The sequence below is a fragment of the Mobula birostris genome, chromosome 12 (genome assembly GCF_030028105.1).
Source record: "Mobula birostris isolate sMobBir1 chromosome 12, sMobBir1.hap1, whole genome shotgun sequence".
Taxonomy (NCBI): Eukaryota; Metazoa; Chordata; class Chondrichthyes; order Myliobatiformes; family Myliobatidae; genus Mobula; species Mobula birostris.
In genome coordinates, this window is record NC_092381.1 from 10,197,461 (window position 1) to 10,223,416 (window position 25,956).

General features: G+C 42.9%; 1 protein-coding gene across 4 annotated transcripts in view; it reads right to left on the reverse strand.

The window, feature by feature from the left end:
• The window catches only part of adgrl2a (adhesion G protein-coupled receptor L2a), a 958,846-nt gene that overhangs the window by 806,942 nt on the left and 125,948 nt on the right, over positions 1-25,956 (reverse strand). Inside the window, exon 2 of one of the 4 annotated variants that reach the window (XM_072273296.1) lies at positions 12,342-12,428. The exons of the other annotated variants lie outside the window; for them this stretch is intronic. The gene's annotated coding sequence lies outside the window, so the exon portion shown is untranslated. The remainder of the gene's footprint in view (positions 1-12,341; positions 12,429-25,956) is intronic. 4 annotated transcript variants of the gene reach the window in all.

Consider the following 25,956-nt stretch of genomic DNA (forward strand, 5'->3'; position numbering starts at 1 on the left):
TCATACAGATCAGATCATTACGCAGTGCACTGAGGTAGAACAAGATAAAACAATAACAGAATGCAAAATAAAGTGTAGCAGCTACTGAAGACGTGCAGTGCAAGTAAACAATAAAGTTCATGATCATAGCACAGTATATTACTGAGGTCAGGAGTCCATCTTTTCGTACTGGGCAACCATTTAATAGACTTCTCAGTGTGGCTTGGAAGTTGTCCTTGAGCCTGGTGGTATGTGCTTTCAGGCCTTATGGGAGACAGAAGAGAAAATGTTCAGTGTGGGAAGTGTCCTTGCTTATGCTGACTGATCAGTGAGCAGGGTAGACAGGGTCCATGGAGGGGAGACTGGATTCTGTGATGTGCTGAGCTGTGTCCACAACTCTCTGCAGTTTTTTGTGGTCACGTGCAGAGCTCTTGCCATACCAAGCCATGTTGTGTCCAAATGTAAAATCATGAGGGCATTGACAGGGTGAATGCTCACAGGCTGTTTTTTCCCCAGGGATGGGCAGTCAAGAACTAGAGAGACTGAGTTTAATATGAGAAGGGTGAAAATTAATAGGAACCTGAGGGTCAACATTTTAACCTAAGGAGTGTCAGTTTATGGAACAAATTGCCAGAAAGTGAGTTATAAAATATTTCAAGAATTGGACTAGTACAGCACAATACAGGTCCTTCAGCCCATAATGTTGTGCTAACCCTTCAACCTTCTCCAAGATCAATCTAACCCTTTCGTCCTACGTAGCCACTCCATTGTTTTTCAACCACGTGGTAAATCTTCTCTACACCCTCTCAAAGCTTTTGCAACCCTTCCGCAATGAGGCGAACAGAACTGAGCAAGTGCAGTCCAACCAGATTTCTACAGAGCTGCAACACGACCCTGCCCCAGAACTCAATCCCCCGACCCATGAAGGCCAACACAGCACACCTTCTTAAGCACCCTATAAAACTGTACTACAACATTGAGCGATCCATGGATGTGAACCCCAACATCCCTCTCCACCACTGCAGATCCTGCCATCCTGTTAAGGCAGGTTTATTAACATATAAAAAAAAAGGTACTCAGATAGGGATCATGCAGCAGGATATGGGCCAAATGTAGAGAAATCAGATTAGCTTAGGTGGGAAACTTGGTTGGCATGAAGTAGTTAGGCCGAAAGACCTGTTTCTATGCTTTATGACTCAGTGACTGTGGCAAAACTTTGCAGGAAAAGTGGGCTCATAAATCTCCCATTTTTGACACCAAGTGTGAATGCAAACATGCCTTTGACACACACTAAACCTCAAGTGAAACAGCCAACACAATTTCTTCCAAGATGCCCAGCAATCTACAGTACAGAAAATATAAAATATACCTGAAGTTGAGATCTTCAGCAATGCAGTTCTACAAGTTCACAGCTCTCAGGCAGATTTATTCAGAGATAAGGAAATACTTAAAAAAAATCAAGAGTATATTGAAGATCAAGAATAGATCTTCCAATTCCCTTTGGGGGACAATATTATTGTAACCATAGCCTAAATCCAGAAAGCCTGACCACCTTGATCCCGGAATGAAAAGGTCAGACTACAGTGATGGTTATAGATGAGTAAAATTCAGAAAAATATCTCTTACCTCAGTCTCTGAGCACTGCACTGTAAACCATGTTTTATAAAGCTCTTTACATTGTAAATACATGCTAGCATCTCTGTGATTATGCACATTTTGTCCCATATCCGTACTTTATATAATTCTTTGTAAATGGCGGATCTTGTTTTTGTTGCATGTCACACCCTACTCAACACACCACAGCAAATTTCTGATACACGTAAATGTATATGGCAAATAAAGTTGATCCTTGATCAATCTTTAAAAAAAAATTGGATTTTGTCACCAGCATCTTGAACTCCCTCTGAAGCACCAGCCCACCTGCCATCAAGAACATACATATACTAAGCAGAAAGGAGATGGAAATGACCCAGTAACATCATGAAGGATCCCACTACCCTGCTCACGGACTGTTTGTCCCACTTCCATCTGGGAGGAGACTATACAGCATCCACACCAGGACCACCAGACTCAAAAACAGTTACTTTCCCCAAGCAGTAAGGCTGATCAACACCTCCACCCACTAACTCACCCCTCCACACCCCCAACCACCACTACTTTATCATTTCCTGTCAGAGTCAAATTATGTACAGACACTCCTGTGCCTAGTGTCACTTTATAGACATACAATCAATGTATATAAGTTATCTTACGTATTTATATTTATTGTTTTTATTCTTGTGTTATTTATCTTTTTTTTTTGTGCTCCATCGAATCCAGAGTAACAATTATCCCATTCTGATATGTCTATCCACAGCCTCCTCTACTGTAAAGACGAAGTCACACTCAGGTTGGAGGAACAACACCTTATATTCCCTCTGGGTGGCCTCCAACCTGATGGCATGAACATTGACTTCTCAAACTTCCACTAATGCCCCACCTCCCCCTCGTACCCCATCCGTTATTTATTTATTCATATACACACATCCTTTTCCTCTCCCTCTGTCCCTCTCACTACACCCCTTGCCCATCCTCCGGGCTTCCCCCCTCCCCCTTTTCTTTCTCCCTAGGTCTCCTGTCCCATGATCCTCTCATATCCCTTTTGCCAATCACCTGTCCAGCTCTTGGCTCCATCCCTCCCCCTCCTGTCTTCTCCTATCATTTCGGATCTCCTCCTCCCCCTCCCACTTTCAGATCCCTTACTAGCTCCCCTTTCAGTTAGTCCTGACGAAGGGTCTTGGCCCGAAACGTTGACTATACCTCTTCCTAGAGATGCTGCCTGGCCTGCTGTGTTCGCCAGCAACTTTTAAGTGTGTTGCTAACAATTATTTTGTTCTCCTTTACATTGTTTAATATAATTTCCAGTACACAATCTTGAATCTAGAATCTGTAGGAAATATCCTCTCCATATTCACTCTAGCTCGGCCTTTCAATATTCAATAGATTTCAATAAGATCCATCCTCATTCTTCTAAACTCCAGTGAGTGCAGGCCCAGAGCTATTAAAAGCACATCATATGTTACACCTTTCATACTCAGCAACATTCTCATGAACCTTCTCTGGATCCTCTCATATGCCAGAATATCCTTTCTTAGATAAGGTGCTCAAAACTGCTCAGAGTACTCCAAGTGCGGTCTGACAAATATCTTACAAAGCTTCAGCATTACATCCTTGCTTTTCTTTCTAACCTGACCATTTCATTATCTCTGAGACACGTAGTGTCCCAACTGCCCCCACTCCTGTGCCTACTGCCACTTTCATGACATACAATCAATGTACTGTGTAAAAGCTAACTTATGTATTTATATTTGTTGTGATTTTTTAATATTGTGCTTTTTATCTTATTGTATATATTTGGGTTGCTTCAGATCCAGAGTATCAATTATTCCATCTCCTTTACACTTGTGTACCGGAAATGACATTGAACAATCTTAAAGTAGTAAAGATGGCAACAGACATCTTCGTTGTTGGTGTGGCAAAGTTAAACCCGAATTTCAGATTTTAAAAAACTGCCTGAGGATAAAAGAACTTCCCTTCAAAACTGAGGTGTGGAGTAATTTCTTCAGCCAGAGGGTGTTACTCATTGCCACAGAAGTCAGTGAACAACAAGTCATTGGGTGTATTTAAGACCGAGATTGATAGGTTCTTGATTGGTGAGGGTTAAGGGTTACAGGGAGAAGGGGGACAAAACAAATTCCTAAGCCATGATGGAATGGTGGAGCAGACTCGATGGGTTGAATGGCCTCATTCTGCTCCTATATCATATGGTTCATTAATGTTGTTATAGACAGCGGAGGGGGGTGATGTGGTGGGGAGCGGGCAAGCTCCCACACCTATTAAATACTCTCAGTGGTATGCATCTCAAATAGCCTCTGACAACCGGGCCAGCTCCTGGCCTTCACGTGTGGCTTAGCTACTAAACCCTGCAGAACCATTTCTACTGACAGGAGAAGGGGCAAAGGCAGGTTACTGATGCCTTAAAACCAGTCGCTTTGGGCAGATGGGGCTCATCGGCCGTGGGTTGGCAGCTCATCTAGGAGAAGAGCTCAGATCTCAAACCTCTTCCGCCTTGCAGCTATACCCATCTGTGGTGAGGGCTTCCGGAGCAACACCCGAGAAAAAAATTCGGAACTGAAGACCCTAAGGCAATCCTACATTGAAACAACTCCTGTGACTCCACTGGTGTCAAACTGTATCAGTCTCTGGCGTTCCTTTGGGTTCATCAGCTATGTGGAGAGGAAGAGTCTGCTGTATGGAAACAGCTTGCTCTCCATACCATAATAGCCTGGCTTGCGTACTGACATATAGACAGCTAGAATGCTGTCGATCTCGACCAACGGGGGAGGGGGTGGTCTTAAAAGAAGAATAATAATGTTCTTCTAAAATAGAATGATTAGGGAAGAATATAAGAATAAAACTAGAATATTGTTATTACGAATAATTTGAAGGACGTGTAGCTCGAGTGGTTGATGGTGGGTTGAGTTCTTCTCCAATTTTGGCAATTTACTTGCAAACGTTTCATCACCACACAAGGAGACATTGTCAATGCGCTGTTAATTGTGGTGTGTTTGCTCTTTATATACTTATCAATCAGTTGATTGAATGACATTATGGAAACTCAAATGTGATGCTGGGAGGAAATCCCGTTGCTGATTGGCTGCGTGGCAAACTTCGTGCATTGTGGTCTGAAATTTTGCCCTCTTTAGCTCATAAATACAATCAAAGTTTGCCTGTCTGTTTAAAGGATGGTTTGCAGAAAACCAATTCTTCATCGGTTGGCTATGACTCCTGGTATCAATTGGGTTTCCAAAAGGACAACTGACCAACTGGTAGATAAGTATGCAAAGGCCAAGCATTTGGAGGACACACCACAATTAACAGTATACTCATGATTCTCCTCACATGGTGACAAAATGTTTGCAAGTTAATTGCCAAGATCGGAGACAACCCAAGCCAACCAATATTCACTTATATCCACACAGTCACCACTCTCTGGCTAAAGTTCCACCCCATCTCTGTTCCAAAGGAACTTTCCTCTATTCTGAGGCTGTGTCCTCTGATCCTAGCCTCACCCACTATAGGAGACATCCCCTCCACATCCACTCTATCTAGTCTTTTCAATATGCAATAGGTTGCAATGAGATCTCCTGTCACTTTCCTGAGTACAGTGAGTACAGACCCAGCATCTGCTCCACTCCACTATTCCATTGTGGCTGAATACAGGCACAGAGCCTTCAAGTGCTCCTCGTACCTTAACCCTTTCATTCCAGGAGTAATGCTTTGTGTTTAGAGCAACAAACAGAACCCGTGCTGTCTGTGGGAGAACAGGCAAACTCCTCACAGAAGGCAGCCGAGGTGAAGATAGAACCTGGCTCTGTGAGATAGTGGCTCCATTAACAGAATTACTGTATCACCTCTGATCCATGTGTGCGTGCTCGGGGAGCTTTCATTTCGTACTTCTCGATGAATAAATACATTTGGGAGTTGTGAACTCCACAAACGAGATGCTATAGCTCTCAATTTTCACAAATTTTTTTTTTTCCCTGAACATCTTGTTAATGCAGCAGGGGTGAGACTGCCTTAAGACTGGAGGCTGCAGAGATGATAGATTTGGGACATCTCACATGCTACAAGAACAACCACATTTTACTGGTGATCAAGCACTTTGGGACATCTCGAGATTGTGAAAGGCACTGCACAAGCGCAAAAACACAAAGAGATTGTACAGATGTTGGAAATCCAGTTCAACACACACAAAATGCTGGAGGAACCCAACAGGTCAGGCAGCATCTATAGAGAGAGATAAACAGTCGATGCTCTGGGCTGAGGCCCTTCCTCAGGACTGGACGGGAAGGAGGAGGATGCCAGAGTAAGAAAATGGAGGTAGGGGAAGCTGGAAAAGCTAGGAGGGGATAGTTCTTGCCAGGTAGGTGGGGGATGAGGGAGGTGGAGCTATCTGAAGAATACACAAGACAAGCATTTCACTGTATCACCATACGTGTAGCAGTAAACAACCAATTCCCGTTCCAGTACTTCACTGGAACATACTGTCAGACATCCTATGCCTTTCTTGAAAGAGCTTCACGCAAAACAACACAAGCAGAACAAATCTGGAGCAGCAAGCAATCTGCTAGAGGAACTCAGTGGGCCGAGCAGTATCTGTGGAGGGAGGAGAATTGTCAACGTTTCAAGTTAAAAACCTGAACGCACAGGACACTCTGCAGACGCTGGAACACTTGAGCCACTCCCACAAAATGGTGGAGGAACTCAGCAGGTCTGACAGTATCTTTGGAGAGGAATAAACAGTTGACATTTCAGGCCATGACCAATCAACAGAATTGAAAAGGAGGGGTTGAGAAGCCAGAATAAGAAGTGGGGGGGGGGGTGGGGGAGTACATGCTGACAGGTGATAAGTGAAGCCAGGTGAGGGGGAAGGTAGGTTTAAAGTTCAAAATTTATTATCAATGTACATATATTTCACCATGATTCATATTCTTGTGTGCATACACAGTAAATACAAAGAAACACAATAGGATCAATGACAACAAACTGCAAATGCAAAAAAATGAACAATAAATATAAATAAGCAATAAATATCGAGAGCATGAGATGAAGAGTCCTTGACAGTGAGTGCATAGATTGTAGGAACAGTTCAGTGCTGGGATGAGTGAACTTGAGTGAAATTCTCCCCTCTGATTCAAGAGCCTGATGGTTGAATTGTAATAACTGTTTCTGAAACTGGTGGCGTGAGTCCTGAGGCTCCAGGACCTCCTTCCTGATGGCAACTGAGAGCATGACCAAGAGGAGGTGGGGGTCCTTGATGATGGATGCTGCTTTCCTGTGACAACACTCCATGTAAATGTGCTCCTTGGTGAGAAAGGCTTTACCCATGATAGACCAGGCCATATCCACTACTTTTTGTAAACTTTTCCATTCAAGGACATTGGTGTTTCCATTCCAGGCCACGATGCAAGCAGTCAACGTACTCTCCACCACACATCTGTAGATATTTGTCAAGGTTTTAGCTGTCATGTCAAATCTTTGCAAACTTCTAACAAAGTAGAGGCGCTGCCGTGCTTTCTTCATAATGGCATTTACATGCTGGATCCAGGAAAGATCCTCAGAAATGACAAAACAAAGGAATTTAAACTTGCTGACCCTCTCCACCTCTGATCTCCTGATGAGGACTGGCTCATGGGCCACTGGTTTGCTCCTCCTGAAGTCGATAATCAGCTCCTTGGTCTTGCTGACATTGAGTGAGAGGTTGTTGCTGTGGCACCACTCAGCCAGATTTTCAATTTCCTTCCTATATGCTGAATCATCATCACCGTTGAGGTGGATGGCGATGAAGTGTCTTCAATATTTTGATTAATAAAGGCCACTGTGCTAAAAGCTCTCTTTATGACCCTACTGCTCACTGGGTAATTCCTTGTCTGGTTTGTCCTCCCAAAGTGCAGCACCTCACACTTGTCTGCACCAGAGGTGGAAAAGGTTATTTCCACTCGTTCCTTCAGTCCAGATGTGGGATCTCAACCACAGCTTACATCAGTGATCATAAATCTGATTCAGATGCCAGATGTTTCTTCATTGCAAAGCCACAGTCATACTTACAATCTGTTGCTAAATGCATCAACATGTCTTTATCTAACACCTTTAAAAGAACTAAATGTCCCAAAGAAACATTATCAAACCAAACACCAGTGTTAATCCTTAAGGGGAATAATGTCCAAAGTGGCCATTGTAAAGGACGAGAGAGTTGCAGAGAGGCAGCAGGCTTGCTTAGTGTTTTGGAAAAATGGTCTCAATGATTAAGTGCTTGAATTCAAGGAGAAATGAATGTAACACAGACCTCACAGTGTTGCCATTTATTGCCCTTCCCTAGTTGCCACTAGCCTGAGTGGGTTAAACAAAACATAGAGCAGCACAGCACAGGAGCGGGTCCCTTGGCCCTCAATGGTAAACGAAGTTGATCCTCCCTATCTGCACAAAGTCTGTATTCCTCCATCCCCTCTCTGTTCATCTGTCAGCCTCAAGGCCTCTTAGACACAACTATTGTACCTGCTCTCAGTACCACCCCAGCAGCCTATTCCAGTCATCAACCACTCTGTGTCAGAAGACTTATACCTCTTTTAAGATTTCAGCTTTTTGCTCCACGTTACATTGAAGCATACACAGTGAAATGGTTCGTTTTGCCGAAGACCAACACAGTCCAATGATGTGCAGGGGGCAGCTGACAATTATTGCCACGCTTCCAGCGCCAACAAAGCATACCCACAAGATACTAAAAATACATCTTTAGAATATGGGAGGAAACCAGGGCACCTGGAGGAAATGTGCATGGTCATCGTAAGAGCGTAGAAACTCCTAACAGATAGTAGTGGCAATTGAACCCCAATCAGTAATCACTGATGCTCTAAAGGGGAAAAGCTATGTCCTTGTTTTCATGGCCCAATTCAAGGGCAGGCAAGAGATGGGATTGCAAATGAAGCCACCAAGGCAAAAGCAGATTTTCTTCTCCGAAGAGCCCCAAATTAAAATCTTCAAGAAATCTTATAGGGGTCGAGCAGATTATAGAATGCAGAAAGTGAGTAGTGGATTGTGTGATCAGAAAGCAAGAAAAACTTGAAAAGCTACATTCAGTGGCCACTTTAATAGGTACCTCCTGTAGCTTCTGAAGTGGCCACCGAGTATAGGTATATGTTTAAAAATTGCTAGGCCAGGCAGCATCTATAGGAAGGGGTACAGTCGACGTTCCGGGCCAAGTCCGGACGAAGGGTCTCAGGCCGAAATGTTGACTGTACCTTTTCATATAGGTGCTGCCTGGCCTGTTGCGTTCACCAGCAATTTTTATGTGTGTTGCTTGAAATTCCAGCATCTGCAGATTTCCTCATGTTTACAGGTATATATTCATGGTCTTCTGCTAATGTAGCCACCTTCTTCAATATTCAACATGCTGAGTGTTCATCTGCACACCTCTGTTGTAATGTGTGGTTATTTGAGTTAAATTTGCCTTCCTGTCAGCTTGAACCAACCTAGCCATTCTCCTCTGACTTCTTTCATTAACAAGGCATTATTGTCCACAGAAGTGCCACTCACATGATGCTTTTAGTTTTTCACACCACTCTCTGTAAACTCTAGAGTTTGTTGTGCTTGAAACCCCCAGGAGATCAGCAGTTACTGAGGTACTCAAATCACCCTGTCTGGCGCCAACAATCATTCCATGGTCAAGGTCACTTAGTTCACATTTCTCCCCCATTTTGATGTTTGGTCTGAACAACTGAACCTCTTGACCATGTCTGCATGCTCTTATGCATTGAATTGCTGCCACATGTTTGCTTTGTTAGATATTTGCATTAATGAACAGGTGTATATGCGCAGCTAGTAAAGTGGACTTCACTATGAGTCAATATTCGACATATACTGTACATAACAATGTTCAAAGTATAATTTTTCCAAGTGGTTAAATTTTCTCTTCTTGAAACAGCGTTTGAGAGATTACACACAAATTCTTGGATTTTCTGGGGAACTAGAAACTTGACAACTTCACTTGGTCGTCTTCGATCAACTGTTGACATCCCCGCAGTGATGTAACACCCGACACCTTGGATTGATCTATTACACACAGTCAAGGTCAGGTTAAGACTACTTTGCATCTCTAATACAGGATGTGATCTTGCTCATCCAATGACAGAATGCTTTCCAACCATCCCACAATCTCTTTGTCCTCCTACCGTCAGGCTGAAAGGTATCACAGTAGAAAAATGTGGACTGCTAGGCTGGGTATTATCTCTTTCCCCAGGCTGTGAGACTCCTGAAAAGCTTGCTACCACCCAGTACACATTATTTATGACAGCGGCAGTAGCATTATACTGTTGTATATTTAACTATATGTCGTACAGTTAAACGTATGTCAACTTGCACATTTACAGAATATTAATTGTATTGGGTTAATATTATTTTACGTACTGTATGTGATTTTTGTGTTGTGATTTACATTTCAGTCTGTTTCATTTAGTTATTTATATATAAGCGTTTGAATGACAATAAACTTGAATCCAACACCAACAGCTTACTGTCCTCACATCTGTCTAGATTTTAGACCAAAAAGAACAATATAATGATTATTTTAATATAATACCTTAAAAATGCTGTCCAATGAAGAACCTTGGTCCCAACATCAATTCAAGACAGATGCTGCCTGACCTGTTGAGTTCCTCTAGCATTGTATGTATGTTGCTTTATCTGCAGAATCTCAAGATTAATCTGGTAGTGTAAATCCAAGGATTCTTTCAAGCACATAATTATGGTGAATTCAATCTCTTGTGCCCAAATTAGTGACGTAAATTTGAGGCCAATAAATCAGATTTGCTCAAGAACATCATGATAGCAAACATTCCTTGTCACACACGCAGTACAATATTACATGCCGTCCTGTATTGGAGGTCACAAGGGTGCAGGCTTTGGGATTTATGGATAAATATTCATGCAGGTTGGGTGGCGGAGTGGAGATGCATTGCTACCAAAGGAGGTGTAAGGTGCTCCTTCATTCCGTTAGCCTACAGGTCACCCTTGGGCAAGGTGAAACAGCTGCTTAGACTCCCTGTGTCCCAGCACACCCAATCCGAGTCACGTGAAGCCATGGGAGCAGGGGGGCGGTTGGGGTAGATGATCATATGAGCACCTGGTGTGCAAATCACAAGTCCTGGTGATGTCACTTCCTCCAGTGTAACCTGCTGGTCAGTCTAATTGTGATTCAAATGGATTCATCGAGGCTTAAATGCTTTTTCCATTGAACAAAAACATACAATAAGTTACAATCTAAAATGTACAAAAAGCAATTTCCACACTAAACGTTAAGGAGGTTTTCCCAAATTGAACCGACAGAATCAATTACATTACATCAGCCAAGCCACAAATACTTAGAAAATCATTACTGCGCAATTAAAGGCAGCCTGCCGTAAGTGGATTGGATTTTCTTTGACTCAGAGCGAGTGTCTTGAATTTATACTTCTGGAAGAAAAATCCTTGCTAGCCATGGTCAGATAGCAACATCTAACAATAGGCGGTCACTGTTTAGAGGTTGTCATAGTAAGCCAGTCACTTGAGTCGAGTATGATGTTTTCCAAAATGGTTGTCTGTTGCTGGGATTTTGGGTGGCTGTGGAGGCCGCTCCAGATCCAAAATAGAGTAGGGACTTCCAGACCTTATAATCCTGACCCCTTTGCCACGGGATTTAATCTGGGATTTTACAGTGGATTCTGTGTGAGACTTTGTGTAATGTAGGGAGACTGATACACAGGTAACCACATCATCCCCGACAGATCGGGGTCAGGGTCCAGTCACATGGGGACCCTTCTTCCTCCTTCCCTACTATTGTGATGTGTCACAACCTATCAGTCTCTGCTTTAAATATACATAATATCTTGGCCTCCCCAGCCATCTGTGGCAATGAACTCCACAAATTCACCAACCTCTGGCTAAAGAAATACTTCCTTATCTCTGTTCAATTGGGAAGTCCTTCTATTCTGAGCTTGTGCTCTCTGGTCCTATACTCTCCTATTATTGGAAATATCCACTCCAGTCCAACCTATCTAGGCCTTTCAACGTTCGAGGTTTCAATGAGTTTCCCCCCGTTTCTTCTAAACTTCAGTGAGCACAGGCCAGAGCCATCAAATACTCATATGTTAACCCTTTAATTCCTGGTATAATTTTTGTGAACCTTCTCTGGACCCTCTCCAATGTCAGTACATCCTTTCTTAGACAAGCTCACAATCTCCAAGTGCAGTCTGGCCAATGGGTTAGAAAGCCTCTGTTATTGCAGTCATTCATTCCCCCAGACTAGAGACTGTATACACTGGAAATCTGGAGCAACACGTAAACACTGGGGGGCTCAGCAGGTCAGGCAATATTCTATGCTGGGAAATAGTTAGTGACATTTTGGATTGAGACCCTTCATAAGCCCAGTACTAATGAAAGGTATAAATCCAAAATGATGATAACTGCCCACTTCTCTCCATAGATGCTGACTGACCTGATGAGTTCCTCCAGCTTGCTGTCTGCTGCACTGACACACACGGGCTGCCGTGTCTGCCGTCGACAGTATGTTGTTATAGCAGAATACGGCATGCTAAAGGCCATTCAGCCCATGATGTTGTGCAAAACTTCTAACCTACTCCAAGATCAATCTAACTCTTCATTAGCACATAGCCTCCATTTATCGTCCATGTCTCAGAGCCTCTTAAATGTCGCTAATGTATCTGCCTCTCCCACCACCCCTGGCAGCACATTCCCCGTATCCATCACTCTCTGTGTAAAAAACTTACCTCTGATATTATGAACACAAGGGAATCTGCAGAAATCCACAGCAACACTCACAAAATGTTGGAAGAACTCAACAGTTCAGGCAGCGTCTACGGAAATGAACAAACAGTCAACTTTTTGAGCCAAGAGCCTTGACCAGTTCCTCTTGCATTTTGTGTGTGTATCTTTGACGTTAATCACCTAAACGTTATGCCCGTTCATATAGTCCTTGCTGTTATGTTTCGTAACTTCAAAGCATAAAAACTATAGGTAATTGAAAGCAAAAACATGGAGTCGGGAGAAATTCTGTACATTCGTATTTACCTTTAACCAAGGTGTCCACGTTTGACATGGTGTCCGTGATGACATATACTTTGTACATATAACCATAATAAATTATTTAAACATCAAAGCATGCTTCATCAAACAATATATTTGCAATATTAATCAAATATTACTGATATATTAAACACACAACATTCCTCTCTGCTTATCTATAAACTCCAACTCAATATCTCAACTTATACACTGTAGATATACTGTGTATATGTGTATATACAGTATACATGCAGTATACTATACAAGACAACTACTACATACATAGACATCCACAGCATAGTAAATTTTAAATTGTCCCATTCAGGCCTAAGGATTTAATCACTGTGGAAAATTTCTTACTCTTGTGGAATAACATCTTTGTTGACAAAGCAGATCACTCTACTTGGCAGGTGAGACTTGTGGCTGTAAAACAATCTCAGATTCTGGGACTTCCTCCATGGTGGTTGTAGGAGTTGATTCTGAGATTGCAGGAAGTGCTACTGACAGCTCTGGACACCTTTCTTAGACCATAAGACAAAGGAGCAGAAGTTGGCCATTCAACGTTCTTCTCACCTGCCTTCTCACCATAACCTTTGATGCCCTGGCTACTCAGATACCTATCAATCTCTGCCTTAAATACACCCAATGACTTGGCCTCCACTGCCGCCCGTGGCAACAAATTCCATAGATTCACCACCCTCTGGCTAAAAAAATTTCTTCGCATTTCTGTTCTGAATGGGCGCCCTTCAATCCTTAAGTCATGCCCTCTCGTACTAGACTCCCCCATCATGGGAAACAACTTTGCCACATCCACTCTGTCCATACCTTTCAACATTTCTTCTCCTTTTCTCTCACAGGATCTACTTTGGTCCTTGCTTCTCTCCTGGTCCCAGCTTCTTTCTCTCTCTTTATCCCACTCTCGATCCCTTTCTCAGTCACAATCCCTTTCCTTATCCTTGGTTCTCTCACGATCCCTGTCATGATCTTGCTCACAGTCTCCTTCCTGCTCATGATCTCATTCCCACTGTATTCCTGTCAAGTTCCTTCTTTCTTTTTTCAACTTCTTGTCCATCTTTCTTCTTCTTGCCTTCATTTTTCTTTTTCTACTTTCTTGTCAGTTTCTCTGAATTTGCTAATTTCTTGAGATCTCGTTTATCCTCTTCCATTTCCATAGCACTCGTGTCATCCTCTTTCTTTTCCTTTTGCTTCTTTTGAGCTTGTGCATCTTGCTCTTGGGAAGGTGCATTTAGTTCACCGGAGTATTCTCGTTAATCTTCCATTGCTCCCTTTACGATCTGATCTCACTTCTTGGTTTCCTCATCCACAACATCATCTGACCAATTCTCTGTTTCTGTATTTCCACTGACTCCTTTCTCTTTGCCTTTCCACTCATCCAGCTAGGCTTTGGTCTTTGCATCTACTTTTACAAGTAGCTTTTTGTCTCCCACTTGAAGTTCATGCAACAACCTTAATGCTCACAGAACAGATTCTGGTTCTTTATACTCACAAAAGCCGAATGCTTGCAACTTTCCTGAATCTCCTTGAACTCTCTTCCAGCTTACACAAGTAGCTGCCTGATTAACCGATCGGAAGCATGCTCAGATAGGTTGCCCACAAAAACTGTTGCAGTCAGACCGCTGCTTTCGTCACTTTCATGGTTCTTCTGAGTTGCACGCTCCTTCCATGGTCCTATATGTTTTCCAGCTGGAGGCACAGAGTTTGTCACCAACACCCGTTTGCCCTCTGTTGGACAATAGTTCATGGTGCTCAGCCTGGAGACAGTAGGGACATCATCCAGCACCTTTCTTGATTCACTTTCATTTGACTCTAATGCAGAGGATGTGGCATGCAACTGATGGATGGATTTCCAATTAAGTTGTAGTTGTCTCAGCCAATCACATCCCAACAATGCGGCCCTCCTGTTTTTCACCATATAAAAGCCCAGTGTGGCTTGTTCGTTGTTGTATTTCACTGTTAACAATGTCATTCCCACAGAAATGATCTTTTCTCCAGTATAAGTTCTTTGTTGGATATCTGGAGGTTTCAGTTCAGCATCTTTGAAATGTCATGCAAACCCATTTTGGAAAATGTTGAAACAGCTGACACAGTGTCCAATTCAATTTAAATTAATTTGCCATTCATTTCTGGCATAAGCCATATTGTTTACCTATCGTTAGTTTTTAATCTCAAGGCTTCCAGTCCTGCATCACTCTCATCATTATGAAACTGCAACTCAGCTTTTTGTCTTTTTCTCTTCCTGTACAGCTCATTTACATTTGTCTGCCTGATATGTTATTTGTATGTATCCTACTGTGTTGCATTTTCTGCAAATTTCACCTTTGAACCAGCATTGGTCTGGTGTATGTGAGCCTCTGCCACAACAGTAACACAATTTGTTCAGGCGATCTAGTTTCTGTTTTCAGACATTGCAATTTTGTTCACAGTCACTTTCATCCTAACTGCAACTCAATTCCATCTCTGTCTGTTGTTTCCATTGATACAGCTATTTTAACTGTTCTTTTAAATGTAAGTTATGCTTCAGTTAGGAGCCATTTTTGAATGCTTTCTTGTATGATTCCATAAACTAAATGATTTCTCAGTGCATCATTAAGCCCATCAGAGGTAATGTAAAGATTTTTACTCCTCATGTATATGAAGGATGCAAGAAATAAAGTCAATTCAATTCAATCACTGAACTGACATTGTTCAGACAACCTATTCAATTCAGCCACATAAGCTGAAATGGACTCCCCTTCCTTTTGATTGCACTTATTAAATCTAAAGCATTCTGCAATCAACAATAGTTTTGGTTCTAAATGTTCCCGCATTGCATTCAAGATATGAGCAAAGCTTATTTTGGCTGGTTTGGTCAGAGCAGTCAAGTTCGTCAGAAAACTGTATACTTTTCCACCCAATGGTGTTTGTCTCACATTGGCTATTCCATTTTGCTTTAAAATATTGTTCAATTAATTCCGTCTACAGCAGCTAGTTATCTGTTGTGTAATCAAATGTGTGAATCCTTCTGCTGTAGCTAAGCATTCCTGCTTTTTATAAATTTAATCACTGTTTATGAACCCGTGAGCTTATCCATTTTCAGCCTTTTCTTTAATGTCGACAGTCTCTGCCCATTCCTGAGGAAGCACATGCTGCACTTTTTTAAAAAACTGGAATGTTGTGCTGCACTTCAACGGGTCTCGGGTTCCTTTAAAACTTCCTCATTGCCACTGTTATGTTTGTGGCTCCAAAGCATATGAACTAATTGAAAGTAAAAACACGGAGCTGGGAGAAACCGTATGTTCGTATGTACTTTTAAGTGAGGCACAAATGTATGACGTGCGGCTTAGAGACTCCAAAATAAATAAATAAGCAATAAGTTGAGAGTGGTTGTCTGTGATTTATTTCTGGCGATGGGACAGGGGATTTCCCTACATCTGATGATTTACAAATCGCCCCAGGGATGGAAGAAAACTAAAGGTCTGTTTACACACATCAAGAGACAGAAGCCAAAAATTTAGACTGAGACACGTGCTTCCTGGTGGCTTCCTTCAGATCACAGTTGATGCTGTTAGTATTTAAAACAGTTCACTTTTTTCTAAACAGAACTATGTACTTTGGCAGGAAGCCAAGCTATTAAACACAGCTTTGCTGTTTCCTTGCTCTTCCTAAGGGTTACTTTTTTGAAAATATCACACTCCTTCCTGAACTTACAAATTACTAAAGATGCCTCTTTAAATTTTTAAATCAAAAGATTGAACATTTCCTTTCTTCCATCAATGCTCACTTACTCTTTAGTATTGGTGTTGATTTATTAATATCACTGAGATTCAGCAAAAAGCGTGTCTTGCATACTGTTCATACGGATCAGATCATCACCAAGAGCAAGTTCCAAGTAAATTTATTATCCAAGTACATATACAGTGCTATGCAAAAGTCTTAGGGATATATATAGCTAAGGTGCCTGAGACATCTGCACAGTATTGTATTTGTCAATGTGGAGCAGAGAGCGGGTTTGTAAATCTGGCCAGAGCAAAGGATGTTGGGAATGGTGAGGGTGGAGCACCATGGGAGGGGTATGGGACAGGTGGCAGAGAAGGAGTGCCAGGGGCAGGGGGTGGCACAGGTGTGGAAATACCCAGCCCTGAGACATAAGGCAAGGTCATTTAATTCCAAACAACAGGTTTATTGATCATTACAGAATGATCTGGTACTTTCCGCTCCCTTCCCTTTTTCCCAACCATGATTCCCTCTCCTTGCCCCCTTCCTACTTTCAGTCCACATTAGAGACCCATATCAGAATCAGGTTTATCACCACTCACATATGTCATGAAATTCTTTTTTGCAGCAGCTGTACAGTGCAGTACTTAAAATTACAACAGTACTGTGCAAAAGCCTTAGGCATCCGAGCTACATACGTGTGCCTCAGACTTTTGCTCAGTACTGTACAACCTTGAGGCTCATCTTCTTGCAGGCATTTACAGGAAGCTAGGGAAATGCAATAGATTTTATGGAGGGCTCTAATTAGGAAAGACTGACAAGCAACCAATGTGCAAAAAGACAATTTATACAAGTAAAGAAAAAGAAAATAAATAATACGTGTAGAATCCTTGAAAGTGAGTCTATAGACTATGGAGTCCGTTCGGCATTGCGGTGAGTGATGTGGCAGTAAACTGCAGTAGAGAAAGGTAAAATAATAACAATGCAGAATAAAGTGTAACGGCTACTGAGATAGTGCAGTGCAGATAAATGGTAAAATGCAAGATCATAACAGTAGATTATGATCTACTGAGAGTAAGAGTTCGACACGGACTAGAAGGGCCGAGATGGCCTGTTACCATGCTGTAATTGTTATATGGTTATATGGTTATAGATTGTGAGGTCAAGAATTGTCCTTCTGTCATCCAGCACCATTGTGCAACCGGTAACGTGGTAACCTAAGGGAAAGCCAAAGACAGGCCAGCCAATGAGCATCCGCCGGTGTGGCCTACATTCTGACACCACAGGCCTGTGGACAATCCCAGGACAGGGGACTGTGGTGAGCCGCTGTCGGGGGCCTGTGTCCCAGTAGGGGTGATGGGCTTAAATAACAAATGCCAGAGGGGACTCAGCAGGTCAGGCAGGGGGATGGGAAAGGAATTGCCAACTTTTACGGTCAAGACTCTACATCTAGACTGAGAGTGGAGAGGGGAGACAGCTGGTAAAAAAGGGAATGGCGGAGGGTTGTGGAGGAAGTGTTCAAAGTACATTTATTACCAATGAAAGTATATACTATACAACCCTGAGCTTTGTCACTTTACAGGCAGCCACAAGGCAAAGAAACCTCGTGTCACCACCTGCGCAGAACCGTGCTGGATCGATCGTGAGATTGCAGCCAATTGCTCATTCGGTGAATCGATCGGGCCTCCTACGCATGGAAGTCTCTCTCCTTTTGCACAGGCTTCAGAGTGCACGTGTTTAAGAGAGACTTCAATTGGCACATGGGTGGAAGAAAAAATGGAGGTTCCTTTATTAATTTAGAGATACAGCGCGGAAACGGCCCTTCTGGTCCACCAAGCCAGCAACCCACAAATTTAACCCGGGCCTAATCACAGTTTAATTTACAATGGCCAATTAACCTACGATTCGGTGCATGTTTGGACTGTGGCAGGAAATCAGAGCACCTGGAAAAAACCCACGTGCACACAGAAGGAAACGTGCAAACTTTCTTACAGAAGATGCCAGAATCGAATAACAACACCCTGAGCTGTAATAGTGTCACACTAACCGCTAGGCTACCGAGGAGTCCTACCATGTAGGAGACAAGGGTTATATTGGTCATAGAATAGGTTAAAAGGTCGGCCAACATTGGGCTGAGGTACTGCTCTATCATGGGCACTTGCTGTGTGTTAATTGCCTGTACCATGGCAGTGACTACATCCCAAGAGGTTGCTATGATGTAACATGTATAATATTGAAGTGAAAAGCCATTAATGAAATGTATGCCTTTCTTTCCTCCAAACTGTGAAAGGCTAATCAATGCAAAAGCTGCTTAAAATTCACAACAACAATGTACAGTGCAAAATAGACCTTTTTGTTCAAAATCCAAACCGCAGAAAGTAAAAAGCAAGATCTTATCTTGCTAATAAAGTTGTTTCAAAAATGTTTTTGTGTCTTGAGGCATTGTAGTATTAAATGATGTGCACATGAACCTATGGAGATATGACAAATCTTGTACCCAGGGAACAAAGTTACCGAGGCACAGTCACTGTGCAGGGAAGTACATTGTCAAAATCACCTACAGGTTTCAGCCAGTCATTCTGTTGAGTTGATTTGCTCAAAATCTGACAAATGCCAAGATCTGAATTTTTTTTTCCAAGAAAGGAAATAATAATGCTGCATCATATCATCCAGGACATGTTCTCTTCTTGCTGCTGTCATTAGGAAGGAGATACAGGAGCCTTAGCTCCCACACCAGCAGGTTCAGGAACTCCCTCAACCATCAGGCTTTCAAAGACTCTACAACTCATGTTCTCAATATTTATTATTACAGTACTGCTTTTATTTTCCTTTTTTGTATTTGCGCAATTAGTCGTCGTTTGCACATTGGTTGTTTGTCCATCTTTGTGTGCAGTTTTTCATTGATTCTATTGTGTTTCTTTGTATGTAGTTAAGCGGGCTTAACAATTTCTTTGCCCGCTTCAAAGCATCAAAGACTACAGCAAGGGGGAGAGCCAGTCCTTTTTTACTATCTGACCAGCCGGCTCCAATCATTGATCCAGAGCAAACACGGAGGACACTTGCCAGGGTCAACCCACGAAAAGCGGGAGGTCCCAACAACATCCCTGGACGTGTGCTCAAGGAATGTGCTGATGTATTAGCAGATGTCCTGACAGACATTTTCAACATCTCCCTTAGTCAAGCTATTGTCCCCAGATGCTTCAAAACTTCCACAATCATCCCTGTAGCAAAGAAATCAGTTGTAGCCTGTCTGAATGATTACCGTCCCGTTGCCCTGACCCCCATAGTGATGAAATGTTTTGAACGGCTTGTCAAGCCTCATATCACAGCCAGTCTCCCCTCATCGCTGGATCCTCTACAGTTTGCTTATTGTCCAGATCGCTCTACGGAGGACGCAATATCCACCACGCTGCACACAGCTCTCTCTCACTTGGACGACAAAGATACTTATGCCAGAATCCTGTACATTGATTTCAGTTCAGCATTCAATACCATCATCCTGCAGAGACTAGTGGAGAAACTGTCGCTGCTTGGCCTTAGCACTGCCATGTGTCGCTGGATTCTGGATTTCTTGACAGAGAGACCACAGTCAGTCCGTGTTGGCAGGAACATCTCTGACCCCATCACACTGAGCACTGGATCCCCACAAGGCTGTGTGCTTAGCCCATTGCTGTTTACACTGCTAACACATGACTGTGCAGCCAGATTCAAGGAGAACCTAATCATTAAATTTGCAGATGATACCACAGTGGTGGGGCTCTTCAGCAAAAATGATGAAACTATGTACAAGGGAGGAGGTCAAACACCTAGAGAGCTGGTGCAGGGATAACAACTTGATTCTTAATGTCACCGAAACAAAGGAGATGATCGTCGATTTGAGACGGTCTCAGCCTGAGCACACACCCCTCAGCATCAGCGGCTCCACAGTGGAGAGAGTGGAAAACATCAAGTTCCTTGGGGTGCAGATCTCGGACAATCTCGCCTGGTCCAGGAACACCACTGGGATTGTGAAACGGGCCCAGCAGAGATTGCACTTTCTGAGGAAGCTTAAACAAGCATCACTCCCCACTAACATCTTAACTACATTCTACAGAGGCATGGTTGAGAGTGTGCTGACCTTTTGCATCACAACCTGGTACTCCAGCTGCAGTGCTGTCGACAAAAAAGCCTTGCAGAGGGTGGTTAGGGGAGCAGAGAAGGTTATTGGGGTCTCCCTACCTTCTGTCCAAGACCTCTTTCAGAGTCGATGCCTCCAGAAGACACGGTACATCATTAAAGACCCCTCACACCCTCTCCATGAACTGCTCGTTCTTCTGCCATCAGGCAAACGTTACAGGAGCATCAAAACTAAAACCACAAGGCTACTAAACAGCTTCCTCCCACAGGCAGTCAGACTGCTAAATAACTGCTCTACCTGGCTCTGCTTTTGGACACTTTTAACTTTCACTGGACACTTATAACTTGATTTTAACTGACATGTGGCTGTTGTGTTTTACTACTTATTGTTATGTTTATTATTTAGTGTTGCGTCTGTTATGTTATGATTGCACTGCCCCTGAGAAACGCTGTCTCATTCTGCCCTGCAGAGCTGATGTATGGTTAGAATGACAATAAAGTTTTTTTGAATCTTTGAATCTTCTTTGCACTGTGAAGGCCTGCAGGAATATAAATCTTAGGGTAGTATATGGTGACATATCTGTACTTTGATAATAAATTACTTTGAACTGGGAATTTTCATTGATCTTAAATTTCCAGAATTTAACAATCCACACACAGACGGCTAATCATCCATCTGTAAATTGCCGCTAATGTGTGGATCAATGGTGGAAACTGGAGAGAGTGGAGAGTGGAATGTGTGGAGAATGCATGGGGTGGCATGGTGGTGTACCAGTTAGTGTAACACTTTAAAATCTCAGCTATAAGATCGCATTTTGATTCCTGCTGGTGCCTGTAAAGAGACCAAAGGTTTGCCCTGTCTCCATGTGGATTTCTTTCAGCTGCTCCGGTTTCCTACCATATTCCAAAAAAAATGTACAAGCTATGATTATAACTTGTACATGAAAATATACAAGTTATGTTATATGGCTCAGAATGCTGGACAATATCTAGAAACATGAGGAAACGAATCGAAGCAGCAGAGATGTGGTTTTTGAGGAGGATACAAAGAATATCATGGACGAAACTCCCCTCACTATAGGAAGGATGTGGAAGCATTGGAAAGGGTACAGAGCAGATTTACCAGGATGCTGCCTGGTTTAGAGAGTATGCATTATCATCAGCGATTAAGGAAGCTAGGGCTTTACTCTTTAGAGAGAAGGAAGATGAGAGGAGACATGATAGAGGTGTACAAGATATTAAGAGGAATAGATAGAGTGGATAGCCAGCACCTCTTTCCCAGGGCACCACTGCTCAATACAAGGGACATGGCTTTAAGGTAAGGGGTGAGAAGTTCAAGGGGGATATTAGAGGAAGGTTTTTTACTCAGAGAGTGGTTGGTGCATGGAACACACTGCCTGAGTCAGTGGTGGAGGCAGATACACTAGTGAAATTTAAGAGACAACTAGACAGGTATACAGAGGAATTTAAGGTGGTGGGGTTATATGGGAGGCAGGGTTTGAGTGTCAGCACAACAATGTGGGCCGAAGGGCCTGTACTGCGCTGTACTATTCTATGTTCTATGAAACAAATACTTAACAAGGATGTCATGAATAGAGCAAACACAAAAAGAGAAATAATGTATGAGATCATGAAAAGGCAATGTAACTTCATTGGACATGTGATTGGGAAAGAGGAGTTAGAATGCACGGTAATTATGGGAAAGATTGAAGGGAAGAAAGCAAGAGGAAGGCAAAGACAAATGATGATGGAGACAGCAGCCAGAGAATTGGAAGTGAATACCAATAAATTGATCCACTTGACCCAAAACAGGAGTGTGTGGGCCACGGCAGTCAAAGCTCAAACTGGGCACGGCAACTGATGATGATGATAATGATGATGATGATTATTAACTTGCAGACTACCCCAGCACAAACTCAGATTGTGTGGGTTGTTAACACAAACAATGCATTTCACTGTTTTGATGTCTCGATGTACATGTGACAAATAAAGCTAATCTTTGACCTTTGAATTAAAAAAATATGATTAATGTAGGAGTAGGTGCTGTTGGTCATTGTGAACTTGGAGAGGAAAGGGCCTGTTTACATAGTGGGGGATTACCATCTGCCCCACCTCAGTAACCAACCCCAATCAGCTTCAAAACCCAACCGCATGGTCCTCAGGTGTTGAGAGTTCATCCAAATCTGGCCTCTCGCTCATCCAAGTTCAGCCCCAATTGTTTGTGTCCTTCGTGATGTCGTCTTCTCACTTTTATTGTCAGGAAGGAAGTTATAGAACCCTGAAGGCAGGTGGTTCACAAACAGCTGCTCCCCTACTTTCATTAGATTTCCGAACGGTCCAATACACTCATTTTCCCTTTTCCTTTGCACTGTTTTTGTAACTTGTAGTAACTTTATGTCTTTACACTGTACTGCTGACACAAAACAACAATTTCATGTCTTTAAGTCCAGCATAATAAAGCTAATTCTGAGTCGGCCCTGGTGTGTGTGTGTGTGTGTGTGTGTGTGTGTGTGTGTGTGTGTGTGTGTGTGTGTGTGTGTGTGTGTGTGTGTGTGTGTGTGTGTGTGTGTGTGAATGTGTGTGTGTGTGTGTGTGTCTACGCGCGCATAAGATTCCTGTTAATATTCTACATTATCTTTTATCGCTTGCTCAATTTTCATAGCTTTATTATGTTAGAAAGATTTTGTGCACTCTTTCGACCGCACTACAGAAGATGAGAAAAACCACCAGCAGGACCCCTGGGGTCTCCCTCTGCCCTATTTGTGACGTTTACCAGGAGTGTTGTAGACGACAGGACTGAAGCAGGACTGAAGCGACCACCCATCCGCCAATCCCTTTGACCCACTACCAACAACAGGAAGGAGGTACAGAAGAATCAGGACTACGGCTGCCAGACTGGTAACAAGTCCTTTCCTCAGGCTGTGAGACTAATGATACCCTGCCACCACCGAGGTCTCATTGCTAGAACAGCGAGCTGCTTACTGTTTAACTGTGCTGGGCACTACATGCATTTCCAACTATATTTATTAACTTAATTGTGCTAACATTTTGTTTTATATACTGTGTGTGATGTATGTTTTGTGGGTGCATGTGGTACGTTGGTTACATATATATACCCAGATGACAATAAACTTGAACTGTTAGCAACCATATCTCAGTCACCCTACCTGAACTGTTTGCAAAGCTTTCATCCCTCTGCTTCTGTGTGATCCATATTGACCCTCCTTGTTAAACACTTCCTTCAGATTTCACAAAGTTCAAAGTAAATTTATTATCAAAGTACGTATATGACATTATCTACAATCCTGAGATTGATTTTCTTGCAGGTATTTACAAACAACAAAAAACTACAGTAGAATCAATGAAAACTACACACGAAGGCTGACAAACAACCAATGTGCAAAAGACGACAGACTCTGCACATATAAAAATTATTATAAATAAATCAGAATTAGAATCAGGTTTTGATATCACGGGCATATGTTGTGTCTAACTAAATATTACGGAGAACATGAGTTGCAGCGTCCTGGAAAGTGCGTCCCAAGGTTGTGGAATCAGTTCAGTGTTGAGGTGAGTGAGGTTTCCACACTGGTTCGGGAGCCTGATGGTTGAGGGGTGATAACTGTTCCTGAACCTGGTGGTGTAGGTCCTAAGTCTGCTGTACCTCCTTCCTGATGGCAGCAGCATGGCCTGGATTGTGGGCAGGGGTACCCAAACTTCTTTATGCCATGCAGCCTTACCATTAACTGAGGAGTCCATGGACTCCACCTTCTGAACCCTGATGAGCAGGGAACCTTGAGGATAGGCAATAGACAACAGGTGCAGGAGTAGGCCATTCGGACCTTCGAGCCAGCACCGCCATTCACTGTGATCATGGCTGATCATCCACAATCAGTATCCAGTTCCTGCCTTATCCCCATAACCTTTGATTCCGCTATCTTTAAGAGCTCTATCCATCTCTTTCTTGAAAGCATCCAGAGACTTGGCCTCCACAGCCTTCTGGGGGCAGAACATTTCATATATCCACCACTCTCTGGGTGAAAAAGTTTTTCCTCAGCTCCGTTCTAAATGGCCTACCCCTTATTCTTAAACTGTGGCCTCTGGTTCTGGACTCACCCATCAGCGGGAACGTGCTTTCTGCCCCAGCGTGTCCAATCCCTTAATAATCTTATATGTTTCAATAAGATCCCCTCTCAGCCTTCTAAATTCCAGAGTATACAATCCCAGTCGCTCCAATCTTTCAACATATGATAGTCCCGCCATCCCGGGAATTAACCTTGTGAACCTACGCTGCACTCCCTCAATAGCAAGAATGTCCTTCCTCAAATTTGGAGACCAAAACTGCACACAATACTCCAGGTGTGGTCTCACCAGGGCCCTGTACAGCTGCAGAAGGACCTCTTTGCTCTTATACTCAATTCCCCTTGTTATGAAGGCCAGCATGCCATTAGCTTTCTTCACTGCCTTCCTGCAACAGCACTCCATGTATATGAGCTCAATGGTGGGGAGGACTTTTCCTGTGTTGGACTGGGCTGCATTCACTACCCGTTCTATTTTTCTGCTCTTGAAATTCGGTGTTTCCATACCAGGCTGTGATGCAATCAGACAGCAAACTGTCAACTGTGCACCTACAGAAGTTTATCTAAGCTTTGGATGACATGCCCAAATTGCACAAACTGCTTCGAGGTGCTGCTGCACCTTCTCTATAATGGCTCTTATGTCCTGGACTCTGGACAAATCCTCTGAAATGAAACACCAGGGAATTTTCCCTTTGCTCAGCAGTCGTTTCGTATCTGTAATGGTGCCACAAAGTACTTCACTCAGGCATCCCACCCCTCCAAGTTAAAGATGCTGTATAAACACAGGTCGTTATATCACAATGAAGTCTCGTATTGTTAATAGAAATGTTTTAGACTGCAGTAGATTCCAGGGAATAATTCTTCCATGATCACGTTTAACAGACTGGAACTAGAACAACAATTTAATTATAATTTCTGTTGAAGGAGTCACGTAGTTCTTTTCTTTCTTTGCACGGTTGGCAGTGAAGGTCACCATCCTTCAGGTCAATGCCTGTTCTTTAAAGGCAACTGGATCACCCACCAGGAGGAGTCAGACTTTGCAGAAACTGGTGCACGTTGGGTCATGAGCTTCAAAAGCGGTGACCCTGGCTGGTGGGAGAGGGGATGGGTGGTGGGGGGGGCGGGTGTCAGAAGGCAGTATCTCCTCCTGAAGAATGGGGGGGGGGGGCAAGAGACTCAAGCAGAACATCCTGCGGGGTAAGGAACAAATTCTACACAACCAGGGAATTGCTAAATCTGACTCGTAGACACTAAAAGTCACAGTCAAGTCGCAGTAAATGTATTACCAAGGTACATATACTTCACCATGTACGATCCTGTGATTCATTTTCTTGTGCGCATTCGTAGTAAATACAAAGAAACACAATAAAATCAAAGAAACACCACACACACCAACTAATGTTCAAAAGAT